This window comes from Ictalurus punctatus, chromosome 7 (assembly GCF_001660625.3).
Source record: "Ictalurus punctatus breed USDA103 chromosome 7, Coco_2.0, whole genome shotgun sequence".
Lineage (NCBI taxonomy): Eukaryota > Metazoa > Chordata > Actinopteri > Siluriformes > Ictaluridae > Ictalurus > Ictalurus punctatus.
This window is the reverse complement of record NC_030422.2, coordinates 33,212,866-33,219,540: the sequence shown is the minus strand read 5'-3', so window position 1 is coordinate 33,219,540 and position 6,675 is coordinate 33,212,866. Positions and strand designations below refer to the sequence as shown.

Here is a 6,675-nt window from a genome sequence, read left to right as displayed (position 1 = left end):
TTTTTTCAAAATATCTGGCTCAAGTTCAAGTCCACGTTTCATAGCACTTGTCTGTTTTGTGCCCTTTACAATTCGTGCTGCTAATGACTGGCTAGCTGATTCCCCAAGCACCTCCCGGAACCTACTTGCCCTTGGATGACGTACTTGTGCCCAGGCAGCACATTTTGACTGTAGACTAGTACCCTGTTCAATCTGACAAGATAAGTTGTGGGACACCTTTATAGACTCCAGATGAAGGGATTGATGGTGAGTAGGAACAAAATTAAGATTAGTACTAAACTGACTACCATGTACAGGCGGACTGGGGAAATTTACATCGGGGAAATCTGCAGCCATGGGTGGATAGTGGACTGCCATGAGGTACAAGACCTAACTGTAAGGGTACCGACTATATTTTGGATATGCCCTCTAATACATGTGCCAGCAAAGGCTGTGGGTGAATCTGCTCAGTTTTGCTCCGGAGGACAGGATGTGGATCTGGAAGTGGACCTAAAGAAATGAATACAAACGATTAGTCTTAAACTACAAAAATATGTAAAAACCTCTAAAGGGTCACATACATACATATGTTCCACCCCAACACGCATTATATTTACCTGTGTCCTTGGACGATGCCATCTCTCTGGTTCACTTGTGCAGGCCACTGTTGGTGGGACAGATTTTAGATGAAGCTGCACAACATGGGCGTCTGCTACAACAGAGCTGTTAGATGGTTGCACAGCCCTTTTCCAGCTGCACAGATACATGCATAAGCAGTAACACAACGCTCACCTTGTGACTCTGAACACATCTGTATAAGAACACATCAGTTTAGTTAAAATTCTGTACCGCTGTGTAGTCATCTACATGAGGCGCTGAGTATGAATGCTGCAAACTGCAGAGAAAGAAATAATTGTGACTAATCTGTAACCGCAGAAGTCTAAAAGAACATGTTATCACACCAGGACAGGTTACACAGGCATTTATCTAGAGAAAAAACTGCAAGCGTAGTTTGTACAGAATTGTAAAAGTGAACTATGGATGCCTCATGGGAGTTGTATACAACTGTAAGAACAAAAACAGAGCAATATACATCCATCCATTTTCTATACCGCTTTATCCTTTTCAGGGTCACGGGGAACCTGGAGCCTATCCCAGGGAGCATCATGCACAAGGCGAGGTACCAGTCCAGGGTGCCATCGCAGGGCACAATCACATACACTCACTCACACACCCATTCATACACTACGGACACTTTAGACATGCCAATCAGCCTACCATGCATGTGTTTGGACTGGGGGAGGAAACCGGGGTACCCGGAGGAAACCCCCGCAGCACGGGGAGAACATGCAAACTCCACACACACAGAGCCACGGTGGGAATCCAACCACCTTGGAGGTGTGAGGCAAACGTGCTAACCACTAAGCCACCGTGCGCCCAAATAACAAATATATACAATAATACATTTTTTTTTTAATTGTTCATGTACATACAAAAGTTTTTGTTTGTGTTAAACATCACAGTAACATAATGCTAATCATATTCTGGGCACAGTGGGTCGTACCCGCTCTTCCTCTCTCTTCTCCATCATCTTCTCTTTTTCTTTTTCCCTCAGTCTCATCCTGTCCCTGTTGCTTCCCTTCCCAAAGCTGAGCTTTAATTGATGCAGTCTTTTAATCTTCGTCTGTGTCAGTAAAGAAAGTAACCATGGGGTAAACTGATATTTATTTGTAAATGTTACCCGCCTCTGCTAGGATAATCTTGCAATGACAACAAAAATATATAGCGGTACATCATCATTTTAACATGCATTTCAACCCTACACAAACTGATATGAAAGAAAAACATATCATTATCAGTCCGTCACTGGATGGATGGAATTAATGTTAGCTGGCAGGTAGATAGTTAATTCACTCATGATGGAAAGCCACTGTTTAACAAAGCGTGACCGCATGATGGAGCTATTTGTCAGATGGTGTCTGACTGGGTGGAGATGAATCATGGCAATGAACTACAAGCAGATGACTAGTACAACGCTCTAGTTATTTCACAACACTTCAGTGGAGTAAGGTGCACGTCCTGCCCGGTTTGTTGACATAGTCCAGCACTGTGGAGCACAAAGCCCGCCCCCAGCCTATTTCATTGGTCAATTCAAGCAAGCGGTCCCCTGAGAAGGTCGGTTACCTCTGCGGTGTATGATCTATGCGGCACCAAAGAGTTATTATTAGGAAATTATTTTATGACTTTTAATATACACCTCGGAAAAAAAATACAGAGGTCCAGACCTCAATGGTGAATACGGCCCTGCTTGATAAACGTGAATAAACTCTTAAATGAAGAATTTATAAGCTTTCCTCAGCCTTGGTTCTGTAGTGGAAGAGTACTGTAAAACAATTCGGCTAACATCCTCGAATCTGGATGGAGAGAGAAACAGTGAAGTTTCTTCCCAATTTTCTTCCCATTCTTGTGAAATTGGCCTAGTGTTAAACATGCAATACTAAAAATCTGCAGTGAAACCTTAGTTCTTTTTAACCTCAGTATAATTTCCACTCCTGTCATCCCATTATAAAAAACAAACTCATAGTTATCCATGATTTCATACTCAATTTTATTTACACAGAAAGAGCAAAGTCGACAATTTGTTGAACGAGTTAAATTTAGTGATGGGCGCTTTCAAAACACTGCGTCATGAAGCTTTTAAACCTTTATGAATCTTTTGTTTTGAATCAGTGGCTCAGAGTGCGTATCAAACTGGGCAAGTCACATGATTTCAGCAAACGAGGCTTTATTACGTCATACTGTTTCGAAATGTTTAGAAATTTCTGGTCAGTGAAATTATTCAATAGTGTTTGGACTGATCCGTGGTCAGTGCTCGCCTCAGGTTGCCTTATTAATCATCTGATGTGAAATCCCACCAAATTTCCTGATAAAAATAAAGAAGACATGGGCAGATTTTGTGGGTTATTTACTTAGCCGGCAGAGAATTTGGAGAGTTTTACGTTTATTAATCTTCATTTTTCATGAGCAAAATAACCTATAGTTAATTACAATGAGGTGCACACAGGTCACAAAACCAAGCTCATGTTGTCAGACAGATCTTAAAAACTCATCACATTAAAAAAATATAATTCATTTTTAAATGGCTTTTACATCTATTTGGACAGGGAAACTCCACCCAGATTTCAAACCCAAGACGGCGGTGCAGTATAGAACTCTATCAGCTCTCCAACACACTTCCTAATTTACCACAAACACTGTTTGAGAAGCCTCGACACAATACGGCACATTTTCTTCAACTTCGTGGAGTTTCAGTGCTCCACGAAGCCTTGCTCTGACCAACACTAGTTAAATAGCATTTACAGGAATTTTTTTTTTTAAACGAAAAAATAGTTACCGATATCCTGGGAATGCCCACGCAAATAAATAAATAAATAAATAAATAAATAAATAAATAAATAAATAAATAAATAAATAAATAAATACCAGTATTCTGCGCATGTTCGGTGACCTGTAATGGTTTTGTAAGGAGGCGTGTTCGCCACGCCTCCGGAAACGCCCATTTTATTTCGCAGTACTGAAACCCCTGGACTTTAGTAAACACCAGTGTGGAAACGCTGCTCAGATCTTTCCTCTTATTAGTTTATAATATCTCACTGAAGTGATATCTGCATTAATACGGTTCTGTTCACATCGTGATCATCATCAGCGGTCATGTCCTCCGGTTCTCTTCTGCTGGTTCTGCTGGTTCTCGGCTGCCTTCAGTCCTTCACAGAGGGCCAGGGTAAGATAAAGTTCACCTTTTCAACTTTATAACATGTCGCTTTGTACATATTATTATCTGCACTAAGTAGACACTAGTAAGATAGTTGACTTGTAGTAGAACGTTAAAACGTCTATACCGGAGTCATTACTCACTAACACTCCTCTGGTTTATAATGATGCTGAAGACGACCAGGCTGCTGAGAATAACCAGAGTTAATAAACCACTGTGTGTTTGTCGTGCTGTTACAGTAAAATACTGACTGACAACCATGAAGATGATTGTTTTCCTTTCATTTATGAAAGAACATCAGCACCATGGTTTCATTTAAATATACACCAGGCAGCATCTCTAACAGATATAAAATCACCTCATGTTTACAAAGCCATGACTGATTCAGTAATGATTTTCCCCTGCAGTGGCGAACACACCAGAAGAATGCTGTTTCAAATTCCAGACGATTAAAATCCCTCTACGACTGATTAAGGAGTATAAAGAAACTTCGGCTGGCTGTACAAAAGCTGGAATCAAGTAAGTTTTCAACCCCTTCTTTCATTTTAATAAATAATAAGAATTGTTTCCACATATCAATCGTTATTGTATGATTATACATATTATATAAATTTATAGAATATAATTTTAAATCTTGATAGTATTAAAAATGTATTATAATAAAAGTTTAAATAATGTTAGAGGATTGGGACGTGTGAGTGTGTTAGATTTTCTGTTTGGATGATAGTTTTACACTGACACACACACACACACACACACACACACACACACACACACACACACATACATATATATATATATATATATATATATATATATATATATATATATATATATATATATATATATATATATATCTCCTCTCCTCTCCTCTACAGGTTTACCCTAAACAATGGTCGTCGTGTGTGTGCAGACCCTGGACTTCTGTGGGTGAAGAATTACATGAAGAAAATTGACCTGCGCTTTTTTTCAGAGCCGATCCAACCTCAAAATAAACGTTAAATCCTCTCTCTGTTAATAACAAGTACATTTTTTTAACAAAATGTACTTTTTTACATTTCATTTGCTGTATTTGGACAGGAGGAATAAATCTTTTTTTAAAAATAATTATTATGAATCATATTTAATCATAAACTCTTGACTGAAGCAGTCTAGCATTATTTATCTCAGTTAATCTATGGCTTGTGGTCATGAAGTCGTTTTATCTTATATACATTAAAGGACTTTTAATTACACATTATGGCTTTGTTTTTTTGTTTTTTAAAGGAAATTGGTTATGTTAAAACTCATTGAAATGTCACATTTTTGACAGGAACAATTAGAAAAGTTCGCAGTAATTATATAAATGAAATAAGTAAAATATCATGTTCACTGGTTTGTAACATGACTGGTGAGGGGGGTACAATGGCTTAGCGATTAGCAAGTTTGCCTGTCACTTCCAGGGTTGGGGTTTCGAATCCCGCCTCTACCCTGTGTGCACGGCACTCGCATGTTCTCCCCGTGCTTAAGTGAAAACTGAAACTGAAAACTATTTTCACGAATAAGACTGAAGGTGTGAGAGAGAAAGACTGCAGGACATTGTGTGAGAAAAACAATGACAGCAGTACAGAAAGTATTGTTTATGGGGGGAGGGGGGTGAAGTGGTGATGCAAAAGACATTAGTATGCTATGTAGCACAGATATAACGCACAGGTGCATTTAAATGCGTCTGTTTTTTACATGAACAGGGAGACAGTGTGGATCCTGAAGGTTAAGTAACAGCCTGGGATCCAGCTAAAGTTTGTAAAGGTTCAGTTACATAAAATTCCTTGTTTACAAAGCGTCAGATAAGTGACTGGCTATGATTAGACTATGTTTTGTTCGTAGTGATGCTGCTTTTGACTCTGAACGGATGAGGAACTTCTTCAGAACTTGATGTACACTTTTCTGTACAAACAGCTATAAACACTTTGTTTTCACTGTCAACTTTTTTGAAGGCTATCCCGTCTGGTCCGATCCCACAGAAGAGCTACTGCAGCACAAACTGCTGAAAAAGTTCATGCTGGATCTGATAGAAAGGAGTCAGAACACACAGAGCATCACAGCTTATTGTGTATGGAGCTGCGTAGCTGCAGCGTGGTCAGAGTGTCCATGCTGACCCCCAGTACACCTCCAAAATCTCCTACAATGGACATCAGAACTGGACCATGGAGCATTGGAAGAAGGTGGTCTGGTCTGATGAATCATATTTTCTTTTATGTTACGTGGAGGCCGGGTGCGTGTCACTTATCTGGGGAAGAGATGGAACCAGGGTGCACTATGGGAAGAATGCGAGTTGTTGTGATGCTTGTGTTGTTCTCTGCTTGATGTATCGCTTTGCTTGTATTTCCTCATTTGTAAGTCTCTTTGGATAAAAGCGTCTGCTAAATGAATAAATGTAAATGTGAATGTGATGCTCTGGGTAATGTTCTGCTGGGAAACCTTGGGTTCTGGCATTCATGTGGATGTTACTTTGACACGTACCACCGACCTAAATACTGCAAAAACTCTTCAGGAACGGTTTGAGGAACATGACAAAGCGTTCAGGGAGTTGACTCGGCCTCCAAATTCCCCAGAGCTCAATCCGATCGAGCGTCTGTGGGATGTTCTGGACAAACAAGTCCGATCCACGGAGGCCCCACCTCGCAACTTACAGGACTTAAAGGATCTGCTTCTAATGTCTTGGTGCCAGATACCAGAGCACACCTTCAGAGGTCTTGTGGAGTCCAGGCCTCGACAGGTCAGAGCTGTTTCGGGAGCACAAGGAGAGGAGGACCTACACAATATTAGGCAGGTGGTTTTAATGTTATGGCTGATCTGTGTATCTGGTAATAATGTTAGATAATAACGTCACGACACATCTGTGGTATGACTACTGTCGTGTCTGTTATGTTCTACACCCACCA

General features: G+C 40.1%; 1 long non-coding RNA gene across 1 annotated transcript; it reads left to right on the top strand.

Moving 5' to 3' along the window:
• The first annotated feature begins 3,518 nt into the window (after nt 1-3,518).
• On the top strand, nt 3,519-4,847 carry LOC124628354 (uncharacterized). Its single transcript, XR_008396747.1, has 2 exons — nt 3,519-4,270; nt 4,630-4,847. It is a non-coding gene; the product is annotated as an uncharacterized LOC124628354 (long non-coding RNA).
• The last annotated feature ends 1,828 nt before the right edge of the window (nt 4,848-6,675 follow it).